Source organism: Crotalus tigris, unplaced genomic scaffold (genome assembly GCF_016545835.1).
Source record: "Crotalus tigris isolate CLP2741 ecotype Arizona unplaced genomic scaffold, ASM1654583v1 scf7180000017952.28453644438:3035480, whole genome shotgun sequence".
In the NCBI taxonomy this organism is placed as follows: domain Eukaryota; kingdom Metazoa; phylum Chordata; class Lepidosauria; order Squamata; family Viperidae; genus Crotalus; species Crotalus tigris.
The window spans coordinates 2,506,468-2,533,287 of NW_024096741.1; the positions used below are offsets into that span (position 1 = coordinate 2,506,468).

The 26,820-nt window shown below is 38.5% G+C and overlaps 1 long non-coding RNA gene across 1 annotated transcript; it reads right to left on the reverse strand.

Moving 5' to 3' along the window:
- Window positions 1–201: 201 nt before the first annotated feature.
- LOC120308873 lies at window positions 202–26,715 on the reverse strand. The gene is made up of 3 exons (XR_005556947.1): window positions 26,615–26,715; window positions 8,115–8,161; window positions 202–2,072 (listed from the first exon to the last, which is right to left on the reverse strand). It is a non-coding gene; the product is annotated as an uncharacterized LOC120308873 (long non-coding RNA).
- Between the last annotated feature and the right edge of the window lie 105 nt (window positions 26,716–26,820).

A 26,820-nucleotide genomic window follows, 5' to 3' on the forward strand; every position in this document is an offset into this window, starting at 1 on the left:
CTCACAAGAGTTGCAGGGAAAAGCCACACCTCCTACAGAAGCTAACAGCAGTTATACCCCTCCCTATCTCCTCCTATACCTACGTCAGCTATTCCTGACGTGGCAGGTCACAAACCTATCAGACGACACAATTATCCTACCTTACCTCCTACTTTACCATATATGGGTATTCTTTTGTTTTCTACATGTGGACATTCCATTCCATACCTAGTTCCAGGCACGTACTCAGGTTTTCCCGCACATGCTCAATGAGCCTGTTGCTGAGTAGAAAATTTTAAACTTTTCTAGAACCTTCCCATTCACATCTAAGGTTCGCTCAGATTGCTATGATGAAGGAATAGCAAATAATTATCAGCCTTCCATTTTTCAAAGATATTACTCTATCGGTTTCTATTCCTGGAGAAAAACAGACAGGTCCCCTAACAAATGCAAAAGAGAAACAGTATTTTCCCATGGCTGACTTATTTTCATCAAGGATATTTACCAAGTCTGCCTTGGCATTGCTACTTTAATAGTACAATCCTTTGTTCAAATCTTCTGTTTTCCTTTGTCATTTGCAAATCCCTATCATCATCTTGATTCTCTGCCTAGCATAAATGGAAAATCTGCTTCCATCATTTGGAACCTGTTAGCGTTCAACTGGCCTGCAGAAAATCCTAGATTTAACACTTAAGCACAATGATAAAGAAATTGAAATCTATAAGAACATTTCAGGTTGTCATTCTGCCTCCAGCCAAGTCCCTCTGGATGCAAATGTGAAGCAATTATTCAGAAGCAGGAAAGGAGAAGCTTCCATCCAAAAAAAATCACCTTTCCACTCCACTGCAAGAAGTTACACAGGAGCAAGGCAAAAATTTGAAAAATCAATATCAGGCTCTATGCACAGTGTCATTTTTTTAATTTGAATATACCCACACTGTAATTGCTCTGTTTTGCTTTAAATACCCAATGGCGGTACATTTCACAGTTGCTGATGCCATAGCTTAGTCTTGCGGGATATAACATGAAAACAGCTTGACTGACAAAGGGAAGTTCAATCTGAGTATATATAGCTTACTGCAGCTTTCAGTACCACAAAAGAATCAATAAAGCATGATTGGGAGAGGGAAAAATTGGGGAAGGGGCAAGAATACCAGAAAAAGAAAAATGGATTAGAGAGAAAATCCAGGTGGAGGACAGAAATTTCTCCCCCATCATAATGTAATTATTTATAAGGTCTCCTTGAGATAGAATACAATTGTTTATCATAAAAATATACCAGCAGTATTCAGTTTCAACTGAGAGAAACGATCTTAAAGTGATACTCATTCTTTACTAGTACTTATATGCTATTCAAATTAATTGATTATCTATCACCTTTGAATATTACTATGTAAAGGATAGTTAATCAGTCACTTACTATCTGTATCATGTACACTTAAGGCATACATAAATATTCTGCTGTTATTGTGTGATGCTAGCAAAAAGCATTCTAATCAGCACACATTTGTTGGCTTATAGTATTACCCAGTTTGTAGTATACACCCAGTTTGGGTCCATACTAATTTAATTTTCCTCTACTATTCAGGAATTCATAGGAGGGGAAATGAAGCTATGAATTCTTTTCTTCAAAGTTAGTTAAAACTAATAGTATACTATCTGTACAATAAATTAATCTGATATTAGCAAAAATATCATAATTTCAAGAGAAACTTTCCAGAAATATTTTTTCTCCCTGCCCCTTAATTTTTTTCATTTACATTTTGCATTATATAAATCTATTAAGAATAATATTAAATTTAATATTAGCATTTGGAATAATGGGGACAAGTTGGAATCATACACAATTTAGTGCCTAGGATTTCATATATTTTATCTTTGTTTTCTTTATTTTCCATCTCTTTTTCTGGATGAGTCAGCAAACAAAATGTAGGAATATGCTTGGTCATCTTTTGTGCTTCAGTAAATAAAAACATTATTGAGATACTTACAGTAGACTCAGTTTTGCCTAAGAATCTTTTGCTTTCCTGTCTTCTTTTCTCCACTATCTTCCTTTCCAAGAAACTAATTTCCACATCTCTCCCTTGGCCATTCTAAAATGGAAAAGTGTTTGTTTGTCCACTTATGTGGTTGAGGGCATAAATACTTTATCAAGTACATCCCAGGCAATTATAAACCAGTCCTATAGGGAGAGTGGATATACTTCATGCTAAAAATTCTATCTAAACATTCATTTTTAATTGTTGACAGGCTTATTTTTTCCTACAAGTTCTAATAAAAGAGAATTCACTTTAGAAATTATTTCAAAGGACAAGAGCTTTTAGAGAAATTTTTATCTATGGAACACAGTATTCTTTTACTCATTCAACTGTAAGGTGAGAAGTTTATGAATGTGATTGTCTTATCTCTCATCCTGTGATCACCACTCCAATAGCTTTCAGCCTCCTTGGTTTTTCATGCTCCAGGTAAATCCTAGCTTTAAAAAAAAATCAAAAAGGTACTTTTCCCAGTAGTATTTGGGTGTGGATCTAGGTGTTAAGAGGAAATGCTACTCTTCAAAAATTACTGGAAAATTTCTCCTTTTCTCTGGAGAAATTTGCAGACATTGCCTCTGCCCACACATTGAGTGGAGAATTTTGATTCATTATTTCAGACTGTAATGTTAACAACCCAGCATTAAAATGTGCATGTCAGCTGGATTGTTAACATTACAGTCTGAAATAGTCCATCAAAATTTTCCATCCAATGTGCGGGCAGAGACAATGTCTGCAAATGTCTCCAGAAGAAATTTAATTCTCCAATGATTTTTCTAGTAAAACAGCCGGTCTCCCAAACAGTTTGTGATATGATAACTTGTAATATTTTCGGGTACAATTTTTCTCTGCATTCAGAGTTAAATCCTTATTTTCAGGAAAAGTGGCTCTCCATTAACCTTGTATTGTCACTTTTACTCTTTGTTACACCTTTTTTTCCAGACAGTGCAACAGAGTGACTACAGATGAAATTATCTCAACAATTATTTATGCTACTTTAAAATAAATTTTAAAAAACTATTGTTCAGTGTTAGTTTAAGTACTTTATCTACACAGTATTGCTTAAAACATGCCTCCACCATGCATTTTACTATAATATGGGGGCAAAGCCCACATCTTATTGTAAGTCACCAGCTGCTTTCTAAATGCTAGCCATAAAATGGCATATTGGCAATTGCCACTAGATTCGGAAAGACGTGGTACATGAGTAATACTTATAGAAATGGACCAGAATCTTTTATATAACATGGAAAAATGTCCCTATAGAATCAGAAATTTGATAGCTATTTGGGGCCAACTCTACATGCAGCTAAATATTTCAGCCTTTAATAATAGAGAATGCATTGCAGCTTAGATATTTTTACAAACATAACAGAATATAAACTATTAAATGCAATTTCTTCTTGCGTATAAGGCATAAACAAAGAACTTTACAGTAAAGCAAATGTACATAAATGTTCTTAATTATTGCACACAAAATTCCCAAGATAGAGAATGAAGTACTATCTGTAAATTATGGCAAAATTGCCCATACATAATAATTTTCCTGTTTGGTATGCATGAAATAGACCTAAGTACTATCTATAGCAAACTTAAATAATTTTTGTTTTAATGAGACAAAATAATGTTTCAATGTTTTTCCTGCCTTAAGTAAAAATATTATAATGTATATATAATTTTTTATGGTTGAGGTTATAATTTGTCCTCATCCAATTGGGAGAAACTATTTTCATTTTGCAGAGTTGTAGGGTTTTAAACATGTAAATGGGAGTTTTAAGCTTCTGCAAAGCTGAAAATAACAATGTTACCACCAAAGTACCCCACAATTCATTCCCTTTAAGATATTTGAGTCAAAAAATGTTTGCAGTACATGGATTTATGGATTGTGCTCAGATATAGGTGGGACTGTCTATGGAGATTCTCAGTCATCCAGGTCACCACCATTGGATGGTGATCATCACCATCTAGTCAGAGCTGAAAAAGCTTCTTGGATGAGAAGCGAAACGTCTTCAAAGAAAAACAAGAAAGTCCAGTTGCCTCTTGAAAAAGCATATTTGGGATATAGGTGGGACTATTTTATATGGTATATGAGTGACTGTGATACCTTTTATGTTTTTTTTTCAAGAAAAACCTAAGATTTTAATCTTGTAAACTATATTAAACATATTCTAGTGCTTACAACTACAGTTAACATGTCAAAAAACTATACTGACAACTTTTGCTGACTGCACCCCTGAAATTCAAAGACTACAGGAAAGGACTGTTGGGATTCCCCGGCGATTGTTTTTATACCCAAAAGTTGCACTGTTGTCACTCAGAACATGTCTTCTGTCACAATGGATGAAGAATTCTAAGGACTTTCTCCAGACACATCATTTCTTTTCATTGGGCTGATCTCCACTTCTACCCACCTCAGGATTCTTTCTTTATCTGGACAAGCTATTGCATTTGACATCCCAAAACTTATCTCACTGGAAGTATTATTCTCTGAAAGCCCCTCTGTAACAAGCAGGTTGGAATGTATGCAATCTTCTATCATGCCTTACAAGATCTACATTCCTTTAAAAAAAGACTGTATTCAAAAATGGAAGGGATTGTCGCTTTTAAAAAAATCTTAATTTGATTTAATGGTCATTCTAAGGGATGATTATTGTACACACAACACACACACACACACACACACACACAAAGACAATAGGCTTAAAGATTCACATGCAGAAAATTTTGAAAATCTATTTATATATTACTACTACTATTACTAAAACTCTCATTGTGTTTATCTGTTTGTAACCTCAAATTACCCTAACAGGGCATTGTATCACAACAATTTTTAAATCAGGGTACTTAAAATTCGCTAAATTAAGCAATGTGTGAAAAATCCAGGACTCATTACTTCTGTGAAATTGAAATGTCCACAAGGTTCAGATCAGTATTATTCACAATGTTGTGGCTGTTGCAACTGCTCCATAGTCAAATAATCATGATTTCCAATGCTCATGTTTAGTGACCGTTTGAAATTACAATAGCACTGAAAAACTTATGACATTTTTCACACTTAGAAACATTGCAGCATCCCCATGGTCACAATATTTGGACGCTTGGCAACTGACATGTTTATGATAGTTGTAGTGTCCTGGGGTCATGTGATCACCTTTTGCGACCTTCTTGCAAGGAAAGTCAAAGGGAAAGCCAGATTCACTTAACAACTGTGTTACTAACTTAACTGCACTGATTCACTTAACAACTATAACAAGAAGGGTCATAAAATGGTGCAAAACTCACTTAACTGTCTTGCTTAGCAATGGGAAATTTGGACTCAATTGTGGTTGTAAGTCGAGGGTATCTGTAGTCAGTGCTTTTTTTCTAAAAAAAAAAAAAGGTGCTGGAACTCATACATGTTATACAACCCGCCTTGCCTACCCTACAAGGTACCATTCAAAAAAGGTGCTGGAACTCCATTCTGGGCGTTCTATGACAAAAAAAGCCCTTTCTGTAGTAGCAACTGCTAGGCAGAAATCAAATTAGAATTATGGAAACCCTGAAACTGATTTGCCAAAAGCCTCTCCTATAGAAATTGAGAAAATATATATCATTACCAAACAGGAATTGAAGATACCGCTAGTTAATTTGTTTTTCTTTGAGACTAAGATAAAAATCAAATTGCATATTTGATTTCTCATTTACCCATTACAACAACACCATGACTTTTGGCCAGTGCAATTGTAACCCATCAGACTGAAAAATTAGCTAGTGACCAGACTAAATAAAATCACTGGGCAGTCCAAAATGTTTACCACCTGAAATAGGGAAGCAAATACTCTTATCTTCCTTCCCAGTTCTGCTGCATAAAGCCAATTTAGTTATTTTAGTACCTGAAGAAAAACAAATATCACAAAACGAAGTGTCCATAAACAGCCATCATTCTCACAATAAAAATACAGTAATAATAAACCAAATACCTGTTACTCTTTCAGGAAATCTAAAAATGTGTTGTTGCAACACTCTGCCTAAAGATAGGATAGAATCAAAATGTATGACAACCTCAGAATTGATCTGGGCAAGGAAAAGGACCTTCTTAGTGACCTAAACCATCCACCTAAAACTTCAAAGGGAGAGAAGTCTTAACCTGCAAATTGAGGGGGGGTCTCTTTTGTACCTCCTTTGTTTTGTTTATTTTAATACCTTAGTGAAGAATTTTTATTTTATGGGGTACTGAATTGGCAGGCAACAAAATTCTACTCTTACAGTCTGCCAGCCAGATCCTCATGCCAGATGACAAACTGCCAGCTCAGACATCTGAAACAAATGTTTGAAGAATCTTCTTGAGAGAGCTGCTTCCTTGAGCATGTAGCAAAAGAAATTCCCACACCCCAGCCGTCTCTTTTCAGGTGGAAGAGTTTTTGTTCTTGTGAAAGCAGACATCAGACCACATGGAGAAAAGGAACAAAAAGGTGTTTGCCGCAGGAGGGATTTGGGAGGAGGGAGCAGAAAGAGAAAGCTAAGATCTTAAAATGGAATTTCCAGCTAACAATTGAATCAAAGAGGAAATTTGATTCAAGGCCAGCTTGCTCTCTAGAGAAGAAAGGAAAAGGAAACTAAGTACTGCATTAGACTTCAAAATTTGAAGTGTTATTTGTGTTACTCTTTCTTATTTCTGGTACTGATGCTCTATATTGCTCTGTAAGCTGTGAGTTTTTGTAATTCATGTAACTTGGAACCTCTTCACAGCAAAATTTTAAATTAGGGTTGGACCAACATCATATTGTGTCTGCCCAGAACTTTTTATATATATCCTTTATAGTTTTTCAGAGGTAGATTTTTTTAAGCTGCAATTTATGATTTAATAATAATAATAATAATAGTAGTAGTAGTAGTAAAGTTGGAAGGGACCTTGGAGGTCATCTAGTCCAACCCCCTGCTCAGGCAGGAAACCCTACACCATTTCGGACAAATGGCTGTCCAGTCTCTTCTTAAAAACTTCCAGTGTTGGAGCATTTACTGCTTCTGGAGGCAGGCTGTTCCACTGATTAATTGTTCTCACTGTCAGGAAGTTTCGCCTTAGTTCTAGGTTGCTTCTCTCCTTGATTAGTTTCCACCCGTTGCTTCTTGTCCTGCCTTTACCACTGAATGTTTGTATATAAATACTGAAAGCTGAAAAGGGATTTTTACGTTTTCTCTCTCTCTGTGTTTCTTTAGATAGATATTGAATCTATTTATCTCTGGTGAAATTACTCTATTTCCGAAAAAGAGGAAGATCTGATCTACCTAATCACAGACTTCAGTTCTCAGAATTAAGAGGTGACTATAGAATTTATTTTAGTTACTCTCATTTTTTTCCCATTTAAATTGCCCCAAAATGACTTTGTGCATGGTAACCCTACTTTTCTCATGCTGGAGTTAAGAGGTGGGACACTGGGTGTGTGGGGATAATCTTGCACTGTCTGAGAGTTCAGAAATGGTGGGAATCTAGCAATACCAGTTAAAGAACAGATAAAAATGGAGTCTAAAGAGACAACAGGCAGAGAAGTGTCAATCTCTTCTCCAAAGAACAAAATGCCTATTATTTCAAGGCAGGAAAAAAGTTCTCTCCTTTCTCCTCTAAGTCAGGAAGGAGAAGTGGCTTTCTGACCATCCAGACACAAAACCGGGAAGATGGTATGGGAGGTAAAGATATGCTATATTTCATGCATGCCAACAAAAATAGTTACTAAAGCTGAAAATAAAAAAACACAAAAACACAAAACACAAACAACTGTTGGATTGTTAGCACTTTAAAGGAAACCAGTACTGTAATTTAATTTTATACAGAATTAAAAAATAAAATATTTTTTATTTTAATTTTTTAATCTATTTTCCAAAATTGGATGTTCTAATTCTTAATTCCACAACTGAGATATTTAAATACTAAAACTGTGGAATGAAGAATTGGTATATCCCATTTGGAGACTCAATGAATCCAGTTTTTAAGACTGAAATTAATTCTTCAGAAATTATTTTCTGTTTATTGGACCTCTCAAAGTATGTTTTAAAAGGCACAGACATTATATTTAACAGACATTATATTTAATATTGGCATTGTGAACAATTTGAAAATTATCTCACATGATCGTGTCCAGCGATAGTTTCATTTTGGTTTGAAATCTTTGCACCTATTAGTAAAAAAATGCCAAGAAATATCATAGTTAAGTTTTGAAATGTGATGTTGAACTATATTCCTCCACATTTAATTTGTTATTTCTTGAACAGCTTTAATGGTATCAAGACCAAGGATACAGCAACTTGACCTAATTAGAAAGAAACATTCTCCCGTGATTTTAAGGAATGGATCCAAGATAACAGTTTTCTACCATTTTTTTAAACTTTTCAAACTTTTCCATGAATATATGAAATTATTATATGATTCTTTTTATCTCTATTATTTTTTCTTCTTTTGTCACATTTAGTTTATTTTGATCACTAGAATATGTTTAAGTTTCCTTTCTCCACTGTATAAATAACCTTCTTCTTGTTGGTGGTCATGTGGATTTTTGTCTTTTACTGTTAACAATGAAAAAGGGAAATAGGCCAAAAAAAAAAATGCCATTAAAGCATGGAATGAATTGAAAAACAAATCCAAGTTTTAAACTGCAATGGGAATATGAGGGCACAGCAGTGTCACATTGACAAAGGGCAATCAACTACAGTAGTTCAAATTGTTTTACCCAAATAAAACAATAAAACAAAACAAATAAAGATCCTTCTTTAGTTCTGCTGCATTGTGAGTCTGGGAAGCTTCTGCCAATTTCAGACCAGGTTGCCTGGCAAAGGATACCAAGGAGAATTTATGGATCTAGATCATAGAGCCCATGCCTGGCAGCACCATTAATTTTGAGCTATGGAAGTTTGAATGGAAAGAACTGAATTAAACTGAGCTGAGGAAGTGCTTTTGACTAGAAAAGTCAAAGCCATCCATTTGCAGGAACGACAGATCAAAAGATATAATCAAGTATCTCTTAGAGAACTTACCCCCTGGCTCACTGTTAGAAAGCTTTCTAAAGTAAACCCATTTAAAAAGCACAGAAAATGTGCATGTTCCCCTGTATTTATTCCAAAAAGAACTATGCTTTAAAGAATCAGGCAAGAATCAATGATTATTTACTGCATGGTATAAGCACTAGTCTACAAAGCAACAGCATCACTGTGGTGAGAAACTAGCTATATTGTGTTATGTAATATTTTTCTTCTTCAAGTATCTATAAAGAGCAATGCACTGCAGGAGCAGGTTGGCTCAATGTCTGACAAAAAATATTGCGGGAAAAGAAGGTCTAATTTCTCTTACAAAACAATGCAGAAAATCTATATAAAATGGATATTTTTGTTTCTTTGGAGTATGTCTATTTATTGACCATTGATATGCATTGATATTAAATTATTATTATTAATTTAATTATATATAATATAATATAATAATTATAAATCAATTAATTATGAAATTAATATTGAATACATAGCAAACAGGTGAAGCAAAACTTGTGGTCACTGTGATAGGCATCCAACCTAAATGTTTTCTTATCACTTTATACAACATTTTTATCATCCATTTATATAAAAAGCATGGGTTTTTATATACTAGACCCATTTTCCAAACAAGTTTAAGTGGTACAATGTGAAAACAAGTCAGGTACTCTCACTTGAACAATAGCAAAATGTGTGGTGGTGGTGGTTTGTTCTCCGAGTTTGCTATTTAGCTTCTGAACATTTTGTCACCAAGCTAGGTGACATCCTCAGTGGGACTTTGGTTGAAGCATCTTGTTTCAGTTCTTCACTGCTTTTATTGATCTCATGTGGTCATGTGGTTGCTGAATCGTGTGATGTCTGTTCATGCAATGTGACCTGTTGTGTCACCTGGCATGTGGTGGCATGGCCAATGATTTCTGTTCTGTTCCATCCTACTCGAACTGTGCTGTTCAGTGTCAATGTTCGGTATCAATGTGGGTTGAGATCAGAGATTTGTGGTCATGTCGGTGTTCATGGATTCTTGTTTTCAGTTGTTGTCCTGTTTGCCCAACATAAAATTAAAAATAAATTATTGGCCATGCCACCACACGCCACACACATCGAAGCCTAGTATTCAACCAATGGATCTGTCAACAAACATGTTAATTTGGAGCCAGCCTATGAACCCACAAGGAGCCATATCAATCGAGCAACCAACAATGGCACTGACCACCTCTTCACTTGGTGACCTTCACACACAATGACCAGACAGTCACACGACAGGTCACACGGCATGACCAGCTGGTCACACGACCCACCAACCACATGAGATCAATAAAAGTGGTAAAGAACTGAAACAAGACACTTCAACTGAAGTCCTGCTGAGGATGTCATCTAGCCTGGTGAGAAAATGTTTGGAAGCTAAATAACAAGCTTGTCAACTTCTTCTCTAAGTAGTCATGAAAAATCAAATACACTATGTCCAGCACTTTCTAATATCAAAATCAAATGTTATCAAATGTCCATCACATTATCATGGTCAACTAAATTGGTTATGTCTTTTTTTAAAAAAAAATCTGCTTTTGCATCATGTATTTTTAATAAAATCATGCTTCTGCCTTTCAAGCACAGCCTTCTTTTATGAATGCTTGCAAATCATCTGTATAATAATTTATTTCATTGTTTTGCAGTAACCCAAGTTTTTCTTTTTTCCCTTTTGAAAAATAACATCTTCTCTGGCATCAAGCCTGCTCTCCAAGATTTTTCAAAAAACCCAGAAGGATCTCTAGGGTAACACTAGTATTAGGAACCTATAAGGTTCACAATTTGCATTCTTTTTTTCAACAAGAAAACTATTGTTTCAATAGGCCTGTAGTCATTTATGTCTCTAAGTTGGCTAGAACAGCTAGGCATGTGCTAAGAACGATTAAACAGAAAATAGGTTAGTTTGAACTAAACATGGATTGTACCAGCTTTTTCTCGTGATATTCATGATATGGCTCCAAAGCTTGCCTATATGATTTGTCTAATTAATTTTCTACTTACCATTTCATTATTATGGTCAGTTTGACAGGGGGACAAGAAAATTAGTATTTAATTATATTCTTCAAGAACTGAAAGGCTCATTGTTTCCAAAGTCTTCTCATTTAAAGATAGATATGAAGGCAGTTGCTGAGACTGACAAGCTATGTCCTCGTCTCTGTATCTCATTTTTTTCTTTTTAAATAAAAATAGGTCACTTGTTCACAATTACAGAACCCCACTATAAGCAGACTGAAAACAAACATAAAAGATGCATAACTCCCAGTGCATGGTTACATCTTCCATAGTTCTATGTAAAATTCCATTAATAAGGCATGAGAACTTTGCAATAAAAGCCTTGTCTGAAAATAACCTTGTAGCCCTCAACATAAATTTATTCTGGGTTTTTTTGTAGATCATATCTTTTAGGCCACAAGCCTGTCAGTAGAGACAGTCTTACAACTGATTTCTGCAAGCTACACTACTTGTAGTGTAATAAAGCAGTGTAAAATACTTGAAACAAATTGAACTTTAATTTGTGATTCATAAAGAATATATTATTTGATTAGGTGCTTGGCACTATCCCACAATAATTTGCACAGATAAGATTTTTTTAAAAAAAGTTATACAATAAACTTTAGCTTCTGACAAAATTATTAAAATCTTAGATGGTATATGTTAAGTCCTTCGCGAAATGGCAATGACACGAGAAGCAGTTGTAGTTCTCAGGAACCTCTTTATTTCTGTTCAGCATACTGGTTACAAGACGCCGACAACGCCCAAATCTCCCTGCCCCTTTTATAGGCGATTCCCGGGCCAAACTGCAACATTTGGCGCGCTCGCACCCGTGCATGCGCGCGAGTGCTGGTGACAGCCAGTCTGGTCCCAGGCAGCTTTCACCTGCCCGGGACCGTTGCAATGCCCCGAGCCTGCTTTCACAGGCTCAGGACATAACACCCCTTCCCCCCCGGCTAAGACTATGATCATACAAATAATAATATACAACCCAATATGAGTGTGGAACCCATACTAGCTTTGTACCCGTTATTCCTTTTGCTTCTATTGTTCCCCAGTGTTCTATTTTCCTATGTGTACAGGAATACTCTCTGTTAACTCTGTTTTGCCAGTAGGGTTACAAAATCTTCTAAATACTTAGGAGATCTTTTAGCTCTCTGTGACCTCCTGACTTCTGGGTACCTTCCGAGTATCCCTTGACTGAGGGGTGATGTATGCCTGTTCCCCTTGCTAGGCCCTGGTGATCCCCAAGGACTGTACTCCAATGCCTGGCCTGCTTGCTTGCCCACCGGGCTCGTCAGGCCAGGGCTTCTTTCTCTGTTTGACCTGGTTGTCCTGCCTGGCTGCAGGCTCTCTGGCCCTCTTAAGTGACTGTCACTGTTGGGCAACTCTGTAGAACCTCCCAGGTCTGTCCTAGACCTGTCAAGAGGTTGTCTTTCCCCGTGTTCCTGTTCTGTACCCGGGCTTGCTGGGGTTTCAGTACTATCCCAAAACTCAGTTGTCCCCTGGGTGATGCTGGAGGTGTTCTAGTCGGGATTCGGTTCCTCGACCACCTCCCTGTGTGCTTGCCCCCTTCTAGGGACAGGGGCAGTGTTGGGCCAACTAGACGGAATGTGTGCCAGCTCTCTTGCAGGGTGTGGGTTGTTTGGATGCTCCCAGGTATCCTCCCTGACTGGAGTACTGAATGATTCGGATGAGTAGTGATTATGCTCCTGGGGTGACTCCCTGGCTGGAGTAGGCACTGGTGCCTGAGTTCTAGTTGGGCTCCATGAATTCCTGTGTGGAGCACTCGCGGAATCTCGGAATGAGCTGTCTGTAGTTCCCTCGTTAATGATAGGCGGCAGCCCGCACTCTTCCCTTTGCCCAAAGGGGTCCCCCTCCCCCCTGGAAAAGAACCAGGAGTCTCAGTGGGAAGGTCCCGTCTAGCGCGGAGCTGGTCAATATGTTGTCGCAGGACACGACCATCGTCCAGGGAAACCTCGTAGGACAAAGGACCTGTGACCCTGGACACAGTGGCAGGGACCCATGAATGACCAGGCCCGTAGTTACGAGTCCAAACCGGGGCACCCACAAGCAGTTGTCTAGGTGCCCTGGGGTGTGTGATTGTGGAAGGTAGTCTGTCCGGGTGCAACCAGTCAAACGTGGTAGTCAGTTTGCGCCCCCAACGAAGTTCAGCTGGGTCCTTCCGGTAGAAGTGGAAGGTGTAGTGCGATAAGAAAGGAGGAAGTCAGCCAACCTGTGATGCCAGTCTCCATAGGTAATTTTCTTCAAAGCGTCCTTGGTGATGCGAACCATGCGTTCAGCCATACTGTTGGTGGACGGGTGGAAAGGCGCAGAGGTGGCACGACAAATCATGTTGGCCTCTAAGAAAGCTTGGAATTCGGAAGAAGTGAATTGAGGGCCATTGTCAGATACGAGGACATCAGGAAGCCCGTGTGCAGCAAAAATCCCCCTCAGTACTTGAATAGTCTTTGCAGTTGTGGTGGAAGAGACAGGTACAACCTCAAGCCATTTTGAATGGCTGTCAACCAGGACCAAGAAGAATTGACCCTGAAAGGGCCCAGCGTAGTCAATGTGCACCCTAGACCATGGAGACTGTGTTTCCTCCCATCTATGTACAGGAGCTTGGGGCATTTCAGGGCGTGAGCGCTGACAAAGGTGGCATGCATGCACCTTAGCCTCAGTGTCTCTGTCTAACCCAGGCCACCACAAATGGCTGCACGCAAGCGCCTTCATACGTACAATGCCAGGATGACCCTCGTGGAGGGAACCTAAGACCCGAGTCCTCATTGAGGCAGGGATGACAACTCTGCTCCCCCAAAGCAGACAACCCTGGAAAGTGGATAACTCGTTCCTTTTGGACCAGAAACTCTGAAACTCAGTGCCTGGACAGCTCTCTGGCCATCCAGATAAAACCCAAGATAGGACACGAGAAAGTGTGAGATCTGTGGCTGATTCAGCAGCCACATCCCTGGCATCTAAAGGGGACTCAGGCAAGGCCTGAATGGAGAGGATATTGATTGTTGGTGCAGGGTCAGCCTCTATTACTGGCAGGGGTAATCTACTGAGGCCGTCAGCATGGCCCATTTCTTTCCCAGGTTTGTGAAATAAGGAAAAATCATAGGCAGACAGAAAGATAGACCATCTCAGCATTCTGGGGGAGATGATTTGGGGAGTTTGTTTATGTGTGGTAAACAGCCCCAACAAAGGCTTATGGTCAGTGAAGACCGTGAAATGCCTGCCATATAGGAAATCATGGAACTTTTTGATTCCAGCAACAACAGCTAAAGCTTCCCTGTCAATTTGAGCATAATTTCGCTCTGCAGAAGACAAGGTTCTGGAGTAATATGCAACAGAAACCTGAGTTCCATCTGGTCTGAGGTGACTTAGTACGGCTCCCACCCCATAAGGAGAAGCATCACAAGCGATGCACACAGGAAGGGATTCATTGAAATGTGCGAGCACACTGTTAGAAGTGAGTAAGGCCTTAACCTCATTGAAAGTTGCTTCGTGTTTTTGTGACCACTGCAACACTGCCTGTTTGTCCAGGAGCCTATGAAGAGGCTCGGCTACACTAGCCTTGTTTGGAAGGAAGGAGTTGTAAAAGTTCAGAAGGCCCAGAAAGGCCTGTAGTTCGGCCTTGGACTTTGGCCTAGGAGCATGCATAATAGCTTTCAATTTGGATTCAGCAGGGTGAATCCCGGTAGCATCAATTTTGAATCCCAGAAAATCTGTAGAAGGCACCCCAATTTTACATTTGTCCTTCTTAAGTTTGAGGCCCGTTTTCCTGAACCTCAGCAGGACAGCCCTTAATCTCTCAGCTAAGTTGTGTGTAGAGTCTCCAGCAATTAAGACATCATCAAAATAGGGGCAAACCCCTGGTATACCCCGTAGTGTGTTTTCCATTATGCTTTGGAAAATTCCAGGAGCCACATTTACTCCAAATTGTAACCTCTTTACCTTGAATGCCCCCCTGTGGGTCACAATGGTTTGAGCTACAGCAGCAGCATCGTCAACAGGCAACTGTTGATACGCCTGAGCTAGGTCAAGCTTTGCAAAAACACGCCCCCCCTTGAGGGAAGCCAGAATATGACTGACCACGGGAACAGGATAGGCATGTTGCTGCAATGCCTTATTCAGAGTGCATTTGTCGTCTGCACAGATGCGAATGTCCCCATTTGCCTTAAGAGGCGTGACAATGGGGGTCTCCCAAGGACTGGAGTCGACAGGTTCTAAAACTCCTTGCTGAATCAATTTGTCTAATTCGGTGTCAATTTTACCTTTCAAGCCAAAAGGAACCCTTCTTGCTTTAATTCTAATAGGGTTGACAGTGGGGTCTAGTTTCAGTGACACAGGGGGTCCTTTGTACGTGCCCAGCTGTGGGCTGAAAACATCTGCAAATTCTTTGCAGACTTCTTGTAGGTCTACTGTTTGCAAGCTATTGAGCCCTGTGACGTGTATTCCCAAGGCCTCAAACCAATCGAGTCCTATGAGACTTGTTCGCTCACCCCCTACTACTATTACATCTAGTGGACCTTCAAAATCCTTTTACTGTACGTTAAGGGTGGCCTCCCCCTTAACACACACTCTGGAGTTTTGAGAGTCTGTTAACACAATGTCGGAAGGCCTCAGCTTGGCCTGAAATCCGCTGCCAGAACAAATCTTCCTAAACGTGTGCATGGAAATGATTGAAAGTGCAGACCCCGTATCCAGTTCCATAGCCAATGGAACCCCTTGTAGCTTCACTTTAAGTGACAGCTTTTTCTTAATGGGCTTGTGTGTGCCTGTCCTATAAATGCTTCTTCGCGAAGCACAGAAACCCACCCTGTTTTGGCTGGGGACCCTGGTACCTTTCAGGCGCAATTCTTCCCGAAGTTGTACCTTCTGACGGCCCAGACACACAGCTGCAATGTGTCCCTGTTTTCCGCATGCCCCACAGATAGCGGAGCGGAATCTACAGTCAATCCTCTTGTGGCGACCTCCACAACCGAGGCCAAGTGGGGAATGCTGAAGAGCTTTCCTTCTGTTTTCCTTCTTTCGTGGGTAGAGATGGTCTACTTCATCGTCAGGATCCTCCTCTGGGTTCCTTTGGACTCCTTCCTGGTGCATGGACACAGCTTCTGGAGTGCTTCTGATCGGCCTCATGTTCTTGATGGCGCCGCCTGCTGCCTCTTCTGCAGTAACCTCTCTCAAGGCACCTTGGAATGATAAGTCTTCTTTAGCGAAAAGTCTCTGCTGCAATTCTCTATGCCTCAGTCCGCATACAAATCTGTCTCTCAGTCGTTCTTCTAGATCCTTGAACTCGCAGTGTTTAGCAGCTTTTCTCAGCGCAGCAATGTATTCTTCGGCTGATTCTCCCTCTGTTTGAAGGTGTGGCGCCAAGCGATGACGGACAACTTGGGCTGGAAGTGTTCCTTTAGTAGTTTTTTGAGATCTGTGTAGTTAACAGATTCTAGAGGTACAGGTGCTGCTATGTTTTCAGCGATTTTGAATGTGTCTTGACCGCAAACGCACAGCAGGGTGGCGGCTTTTAAACTATCTTCTCTTACTTGATTGACTTTAAGATAGTTTTCCACCGTGGCTACGTAGGACTCCCATCTTTCCGGATGCGAGAGATCGAATTCTGAAAGTCTTCCAACTTTTGCCATTTTTGTAGAAAAGGAAGGGTCTATCAGCCAGCTTACCCCCGATGTTCGCTGGATTGGCGGGCAGCCGCTGAGTTAACGCCGTTCCTACTGCTCAGGACTCTAGGGTAAGCTTACACCTGTCTTCAGTCGATGTAAGGCAATCCCACCTTCGTCGCCAGTGTTAAGTCCTTTGCGAAATGGCAATGACACAAGAAGCAGTTGTAGTTCTCAGGAACCTCTTTATTTCTGTTCAGCATACTGGTTACAAGACGCCGACAACGCCCAAATCTCCCTGCCCCTTTTATAGGCGATTCCCGGGCCAAACTGCAACATTTGGCGCGCTCGCACCCGCGCATGCGCACGAGTGCTGGCGACAGCCAGTCTGGTCCCGGGCAGCTTGCACCTGCCCGGGACTGTTGCAATGCCCCGAGCCTGCTTTCACAGGCTCAGGACATAACAATATAAATATTAATATTTAAGTTGTGCTTCTCTGTAATGGAAGAGACTAACTCAGTGCACCAGTGTTGGTATATTTAGATCGAATTGAGAAACATGCTTATCTGAAACTCTTGGAGATTACTAATATTTCTGACTTTAGGCCAGTTTTTTCAATTTTTAACAAATATTAAGTGAGTCTCTGTCTGTGTGTGTGTGTGTGTGTGTGTGTGTTAATTCTGAGAGATAGGTGGATAGGTGTATTAATTCTGAGAGATAGGCAGATGATGGATGATAAATATATAAATAGATAGACATATTGAAGGCGCACCACATTCCTTCCTGAAGCAAAAAAATGGTATACATTCTGTGGCTGTGAGTTACTGCAACAATGATATGGGTGGTATATAAATTTAATAAATTAATAGGGCTCCTCCAATTTTATCTCCAAAGTCAACTGGGAAATGATGACTGTCACCCAATTATTTTCTAAAGCTGAGTGCCGACTTGAACCTAGGTCTTTGTGGGCCAATCCAGCACATAACAATCACACAGCTTATCTGCCAAATATATATGATGTTGACTTAATCAACAGAAGCTCATATTTTATTTGAGCTCAGCTCCCATCAAAACAATGGTTTTGTAGTTGTAGTCCCATATAAATCCCATATGATCTGTTAGTTCTGTGGGGAAGTCTCCACATTCAAAGACAAGCATCTTCAGGTTGGACCAGAAAAATTTATCTCTAAAACCTTGGGGAAATTCTGAATGACAGATGTGTTTCACACATCATGGTTCATTTAGTTTATCAGATTGTAAATTTTAAAGTGTAGTTCACAGTTTACTATGATATGTAAACAAAGCCAGTTGTGGTTTATTGAAGGAAATAGTTCAACAAAACATGGCTTAACAAAATGTTTCAATCCACTGTAAACAATTATACTGATTCAGTTGGGATGCTATCTGTCTTGGAATATAGCAGATTCTTCCTAAGGAGACACAGGATGGGGTTTTCTTTTCCCCTGTGGCAATTTGAGCAAACTTTATTGCAAATAGTCTAAACAATGCATAGAGCTTATGTTTTTGTTGATGGCATTCTATTTTTATCTTTCTATTTAAAGAAAGAAATATGTATACTAAGTGTCAGATTTTTTTTGTCTGACAGCCAGAAACAGAAACTGATTGACAGATTATTTTTAAAAAAATATAACCACATTTTTGTATGAAGCCACCAGCAGCCTTTTCATTGTTTGGAAGCTCAAGCAAAGGTCTATGCATAGGAAAATATTTAGAAAAAATATATTACTTGTAAAGAACTCAATGTATAATAATTCCATGGCTATGGAAAGGAATGGTTCATACCCTGTTTTCCTCAATACACACAAGCGTTCCTCCAAATTATTAGAGACAAGCAGTAAAGCCTTCAAGTTTCTTCTGTGTAACATTTTAGACAAGGCAGTAGATTGCAGTATCAGCTTAACATCTAAGACCTGAATAGGTATGTGCTGTAGTGTTCAACACGCATATTCAAATTAATGAATAATTTAAAAACACATGGGAGGTCACTTCCAAGTACACCTGGTCACATTAGGTTTCATGCCTTTCTTCTTTAATCTCTCCTCAGTTTTACCAGTTCAACCCAACATACCTCTTTTAAACCTTAGATTTCAACAGCGTACCCAGTAACACCACTCCTTGCTCCTGCACCTTCTCACACGTAGTAGATTTCCATACAAAAATCAATTGTTTTATGGTTAGTTACCTTTTATTTAATAGCTGCCCTGCCTGTCAAGTGAACATCTGGCATCTCCATAAGGAGTCTTGATAGTACAAAGTAATTTGTTTACTAATCTTCAGCAAGAAGTTCATCTGCCAGTAAAGAATATGATCAAAACCTTTTCATTACCTTTTACAAAGTGCAGATGCTCAAGATTATCCACTGGAAAGAGTGGGCACAAACTAGTAAGCAGAAATGTCCCAGAATCAACAATGCTTATTCATGAATTGCCTTCTAAATTGGCATTTGAAACCACCCAAATGCCATGGCTTCTTAACTCAGCAATAGATAAAATGAATGACATTTTGTAATTTGTCAGAACATCACACATAATCTATTCACAAGGCAATGGAAATAGCTTTTTTTATGTCCTGGGCTCTGATTGACAGAGCAGGTGCAGGAAGCTGCACAGAGACCTGGGCAGACCACATGGGCTGCCCGGGCCAGACAGGCTGTCTTCGGGTTACTGAGCATGCGCAGAAGTGGGAAAATATGTTGCATTCATTGGCTGATGCTGTCCCTTGCATCAAGGAGAGAAGCAACCTAGAATTAAGGAGAAACTTCCTGACAGTTAGAACAATTAACCAGTGGAACAACCTGCCTCCAAAAGCGGTGAATGCTCCAACTCTGGAAGTTTTTAAGAAGAGACTGGACAGCCATTTGTCCGAAATGGTATAGGGTTTCCTGCCTGAGCAGTGGGTTGGACCAGATGACCTCCAAGGTCCCTTCCAACTTTACTTTACTACTACTACTACAAGGTATAAAAGGGGGCAGAGGCATTTTGTTTGCTGTTCTGTTGAAGCTGAATAAAGAAGTACCTGTTTGTTACTCTGCCTCATTCAATACCTTACAATGCGGGAAACAGAACAGCTTTCATATCAACTTGTGGTATAATCATAAGGAATTCTTGTAACCAGCTCTGATGATATATATATATATATATATATATATATATATATATATATATATATATATATATATATATATATGTAGGTCTTTGGTTGTTCGGGTTTTCTCCCGCGTAAAATTGGAAGTGTCTTGGCGACGTTTCGACGAAGTCCCATTCGTCATCTTCAGGTGGTGTTTTCAGCTTCGTGCTTTGTGCTGCTCGAAGCACGAAGCTGAAAACACCAGCCTGAAGATGACGAATGGGACTTCGTCGAAACGTCGCCAAGACACTTCCAATTTTAAGCGGGAGAAAACCCGAACAACCAAAGACCTACATACAAACACCCGCGAAAACCTCAGAAAATATATATATATATATACATACATACATACATACATACATACATACATACATACATACCCTAATAGGTTATAGTTACATACTGTATTAATATGTGAAAGTAATATTACCATATTAATATTTGGAGGAACCATCTTTGGCCTTATAGGATAGCATCAAGTTCTTCAACACTGACAAACTTTGGAAACAAGAACCACTTGGATTACTGGAAAGAATACTGAAAGCCTACCAAAGTCATTCTCCTGTACAATGTATATCTACTAAAATTTGGTAAAGTTATTTTGAGTCTCTTTCTAATTCTTCCCCTTTCTTCTGGACTCAAGAATCTCTTCTACAATGACTCCCTTTCCAGGATTACTACGACTTGCCATGGCCAACTCACCCCAGCCAAGTTGTCAACGGCCAACTTGCCACAGCCAACTGGCCATACAACAACTCACCATGGCCAATTTGTCATAGGACAAATCATCGCAGGACAAGAATTACACTAATATCAAAGAATGGTGGAATACAATCATTAAAGAAAGGATGCAAAAGGAGGGACAAAATGAAATGTGAATGACAAAAATTAAAATAATTTTTAAATTATTTTAAATAATTACACTGAATTGTTGAATTGTCCCACGGCAAGTTGTCCAAGGTAATTGGCCACAGCCAATGGAGAATTGGCTGAGGTGAGCTGGCCACAGCAAGTTGTCCCATTCCTCTCTTTCCTCCTTTAACTATTTTGCTGCCCCTCTGTGTTCTCATGGACTGTCAGGCATTACATCAAAAGCAGTGGGACAGGGAGACTCCTTAGATGAGATGGATAATCTATCAGCAACCCAAGCTCCTCATCAATTATGAGATATGTTCAAAGTTCAAGATCAGGGGCCACAGATTGCCAATCTCTCCTAAAATAAGAATAAATAGTGCTACATTCATAATAAATAATTGATTTTCTTTGTAAGGAATTAATGGTTGTCCTTTGGATAAAGCTACAGAATACTTTTAATAGTATTAGTACAATTTGCAGTTGACGGTCATATGTTGATTGCTAATGGATTCTGATAAACAGTCCATTCTGAAGGAACTAAATTAAACTTGTTTTTCTGAAGAAGGATACATATTCTTATTTCATGCTTAGCATTAATCTGGCAATCAAAAATATAGGAAATAAAAAAATCATAAATATTTCTTATTTTTTACTTCTGCCACTTAGATGTCATCTAAATACAATAAACAAAAACCAGTTTTGATCCTAAAACAATGGTGATTTTGAAATTTTAGAAATATGATGGTCAACAACTTTTTGAGAATAATACAGTATGAATTTTTATGTCTGAGAAGCTAGAATAAGTATAGATGAATACTATGAAGACAACAGAACAGACAATCAAAGTTGGATACTATAAAAAGACAAATTTTGTAATAAAATTGCATGCTTCATCCTCTATATAGTTACTATTCTTCACTGGAAATTTTTCAGTCCAATAAATTCAGAATTACAGTTCAAAGAATAACACTGTAGCTTCAATGCAAGATACATATTCAAAAGAGAAAGCATATATAATTCCTTGCCATTTCTTTTTGACATGGAGCTCATCAAATCTAATTTAGGCTTGATATAGCAAAATGAAAATTCTCCCTTCTGCAACAAATTATTATACATCAAAGAAATGAATTCTGCCTCTAAAATTATGCTAACAGTTATAAACTGGAAAATAATGAAAAAATTCCATGTCTGAAATTACTAAAAACCTCTGAAGAAATAAGTTATCAGTGATTGCTCATCACTCCTTTCAAATTACTCAAACAGCATACAGAACAGTATTGCGAAATAAAGAATGGAAACAAGAGTACATGCATACTGAGGCTAAGGCACAAGTTTTTTTAAATAGGAAAAATTTTCTGATAAAAAATTAATTAGTCTACATTTCTTGTTAAATTTCTTCCACTAGGCCATTGCATCGAGTTATGTTCCAAATACCAGTAGCAACATCTTTGCGGGCAGAGCCATCCCAATTGACATATGAATTAAATATTCAGGAAATAGATAAATATATTAATAATTTTCCCATATGAAAACCTTCCCCCTAATCCTTTGTTTTTATTTAAACATCTATCTATAGCAGTGGTGGCGTGCCAGAGGCGGCACTCGGAGACCTCTCTGTGGGCACATGTGCCGTTGTCCCATCCTCACTTCTCCCCAGCAGCCCCCATGGAGTCACCCCCAGGCACAGCCCGCATGGAGCAGCGCAGCCAAGGACATAGCAGGCAGCAGGGACAAGACTCCGCCCTCATGTCCCATAGCGTGCAGATGATGCTGCGGGGTATGGGCAGAGGGTGTGGCTGCCATGCACTGCAGGGCTGCCTGGGAGATCTACTGCGGCAGGGGGCGGGCGGGGTGGAGCAGGCAGGGCAAGAGGCGGAGCCGGGACAGGGGGTGGTTTTTGGGCACTCGGTCTCTAAAAGGTTCGCCATCACTGATCTATAGGATGGGTCTACTGTACTCTCATTTCTAATTTTGCACTGAAATAACAGTTTCAGAAGGAATAGCCCTATTGGTCTGTTGTCATCAAAAACAACAAAGAATCTGGTATCACATTAAAAGCAAACATTTTTTAAATGAAATAAACTTTCATGGAAAACAACCACTTCATCAATTCCACAGGATATATCCAAGAAAAAGAATATTATGTATTCATTCTTGGCTTTGGGAGAATAAAAAAAGGGAAATGGAGAGGAGGCTTGAAAAGACATATACAAGGGGAAGTGAAATGCAGAAAATGAAAATTGCCTATAGATTATGTCATAATATATCAGAAATCCATACAATTTTATTTCTTCTTTGCTTCATGCTGTCCAATCTTATCTGCCACTCAGCCTGAATTCTCTGTCTACAAGATTGCTGCAATCTTGTACTGCAGACAATTCTCTTATCTCTCTCCCTAACTTCTTCTATAAAGGCATCTTTGTATGTTTGTCAGATAATTATTTGCTTTTAATACAGTTGATAGACACCAGCATCTTTAACATACAGGCTTACTTAAATCCCAAAGAAAAAGTTCATACATCTATCTTTTTTTGTAAAAGACATGTGTAGCATGCAGCAATGAATTTAAATAGAGTATTTCTGGAGATAAATTGAGTGCAAAGACTTTCTCATCTGCATTTCAATATGCAACATATTCATTCAATCCAGACTTACCTAATAAAGATACTGTTGTATGAACTCTGGAAATAAACCAAAGGGCTGAAATACCAGTTTTAACAGTTTTCAAATAAAACTGATATCCAGAAGAATTACATTCCTGTTCAAGTTTTAATTCTCTTAATACAGTCATGCTTTGTTTATATTATTTTTGATACTGCAAAATATCAACAAAAACTTTAAATATTTATTAGGTTTTCATAGCTTCTCTGCTGTCTTTATAATTTAGTATGATTGTGCCTGTGGACTTCCTTATTCACTATTCCTAGGTTATAGGATAATGATCCCCTGTATTTGCTAAATATGTTGCCCCAAGCTATTTTACATGAACAAAATTATACTTGCTCTCCATATTGAAAAGCTACTGGACTAATAGCAGAATATTGTTTGCAAAAGGATGATTACTTATTTATCCAACAACTCTGGGCAACTTACAATTTTAAAAAATGTAAAAGAAAAACTGAGATCCTGAATGCCCCCCCCCCTCCACATAATCAAAAAGATGGGAGAGGGGGAGCCGACCATCAGGGACTCAACTTTCACCCTGTTCCACAATCTGGTAAAATACCCATGTCTTTAATAGTTTTTTGATCATGAACATATACAGTGAACCATCCATGATTGTATTGAAGCAAGATAATTTGGGTTGTGCAAAATAGACCATCTCTCAAGCTTGCTGTTTTGCCGTCTCTTTTCAGCATCTACAGTATGCCTACTGCACATGGCTTGTTTTGCATAATGGTAGAATTATATAATTAAATAATAAACATTATGGATGTGCATTCAAATTAAGTCCTTTCGAAAGTATGTTAGCATAAACAGAACATCTTTCTTTAAAATGTTAAGAGAGCAATGTCCTCTGCAGGTTTCACATGATTGCTTCAAAGAATGTCCTGGCTTTCTCCATGTGCACGATCATACATGTATAGATGAGAGATAGCTCCGAAACATACATGAGTCTTCCAAGGTACACATTTGCTTTAATTCTTCAGATAGATGTGTTCTATCTAATATACAGTATTTTATGCATAATTTTTAAAAGATGTAGAGACCTAGTATTTATGCCATACTGAGGTCTACTATTTAACATTTTGGGGAACTTCTACGGGAAGTATCACAACATAGCTGTCACAGAGTGAAAACTTTATTAAATGTCCACTATGCTAAATGCAGATCCTGTAAATACCCATTTCTTATGGGTAACCTGGTGAGGTCAGAAGAAAAACATCTCTATCTACCCTCAATTAATTGTCTTTATACCTTGCATTATGAACTTAATTGGCATTTTGATTAGGCTAATTATGTTCTACTGAATATTAGGGATTTTATTCCTAAATATCTGTGTTTCCAAACAATGTATATGTGGTACAGTGTGTCCACAATTTATACCATGCACAACTCCTATGTTCCTCACTTCCTTTACTTTTTCTTCACCACAGAAAATCTGTTAAAAAGGAAAATATGTAACAGGAACCATAAATTTAAACCTCTAAAATAGATATAGACACTTGAAAAAGCATTGCCCATTTGTGGATAGAACTTTACAAATTTGAACTGATTATTTGCATAATGTTCATGATAATTGTAAAATACATTATGTGGCCACCAGAGGGCTTCATTTTGTTTTCTAAAAAAAGATTATTGTATTTAATCTTCCATTCTCTTTCTCTGTTTACTGTTTATTAACAAATCTAGTAAAACAATTCTCGATGCAACTACTTCTGAGAAAAACCACTAGCAAAAATACACATTATATTTTTATGAATTTTTAAAAATAGACAGTTAAAATGTTTGATAGTACTGTACAACTGTACAACTGACACCCAAGAAACTAGAAAATCTAGAAAAAGAATTATATGCTTTCTTTTAGTCTGGGATGCTTCTGTCATTCCTATTCTGATCATTTATTGGCAACTTGCAACAAAATATGCCAGAATTAAGCTTGTTGTCTGGAGAATTCTGTAAGTTGAAATTCATACATCTTAAAGTTACTATGATTGAAAAATACTGCCCTAGAGCACAGTCACCACACAAAAAAGCCTGCCTACTTTCCCTAGAAATATAACTGTGGAGTTCTAGGTGCTCTCTGAGCTAGGTTTGCTCACAGATATTTCATTGTCCAACTAAATAATATCATCAGTCAGTGCTTTTTTTGTAAAAAAAAAAAAACAAGTGCCAGAACCCACACACGTCATACAACCCGCCTTGCCTACCCTACAAGGTTCCGTCCAAAAAAGGTGCCAGAACTCCGTTCTGGGCGTTCCATAACAAAAAAAGCCCTGTCATCAGCTATCTAACATTGATGATGTTACCTAGTTGGGTAATTAAAAGTCTGCAACTGAACAACCAGGCTCAGAGAACACCCAGATCTCCACTGTCCAGGTCTAAGACATATATATTCTCTTTCATTGTAAAACGCCTAATTTTGAATTATTGAACAATAAATCAATAAGGCCCGTTCTTCACAAACAAATTAATATGCTTTCCCCCCCTTTCTTTGAATCAGAAGCAAAGACTATTGCTATAAAAGACTATTGCTTACCAAGAAGTCAAAGTCCTATGAAGTGATTTCATCCAGGTAGTCCTCGATTTATGACCACAATTGAGCTCAACATTGCTATTGCTAAGTAAGACAGTTGTTAAACAAGTTTTGCCCCATTTTATGACCTTTTGCCACAGTTATTAAGTGAATCTATGCAATTATTAAATTAGTAACATTGTTGTAAATTGAATCTGGATTCCCCACTGACTTTGTCACAAAAGGTGAATTATATGATCCCGGGACACCGCAACTGTCATAAATATGAACCAGTTGCCAAGCATCTGAATTTTGATCACATAACTATGGGAATGCTGCAATGTTCATTAAGTATGGAAAATGGTCATAAGTCACTTTTTTCAGTGTCATCATAACTTTGAACAGACACTAAATGAATGGTTGTAAATCTTGTACTGTTTAGATACAAGACTATTGCAGACTGGAATCAAAAGTTTACAAAAGATTATATATTTGTGCCACACACATATGTATTCCAAAACCTGAATGACTGGAAGAATTTATTTGAAATACAACTTTGAAAGCAAAATTGTGTTTCAAATCAAAGTCATCTCTGTTCTATTGTGCATTAAGATCTTTATTTTATTCCTCCTGAATAAGGCAAAGACCCTCTTTTCTGTTCCATCCTAACTCTCCAGTCCACATTCTGTGTTCCTGTGTCGAAGGAATTTGCTATTCCTAGCTGAAGGTTTCTCAGCAGAGGTCGAGGACCTGAGACGCAAGAATCGAGTTTAATTTGAACCCAGCCTTACCTTTTTATACCTTTCGCGCAAATTTGCTCCGCCCACAGAACTGCAAATCCCAGCAGCCGGCTCTACCCGAAGGAAAAGTAGGAGGAGAAAGAGGTGCGACTTTAGCTGTCAGACTTTAACCCGAATACGCCGACTCGCGGCTTTCTTTGACCGCGAGTCCTCTTGGGTTGTGTAGTTCCAAAAGGCAGCGTCTCGGATGGAGCCGT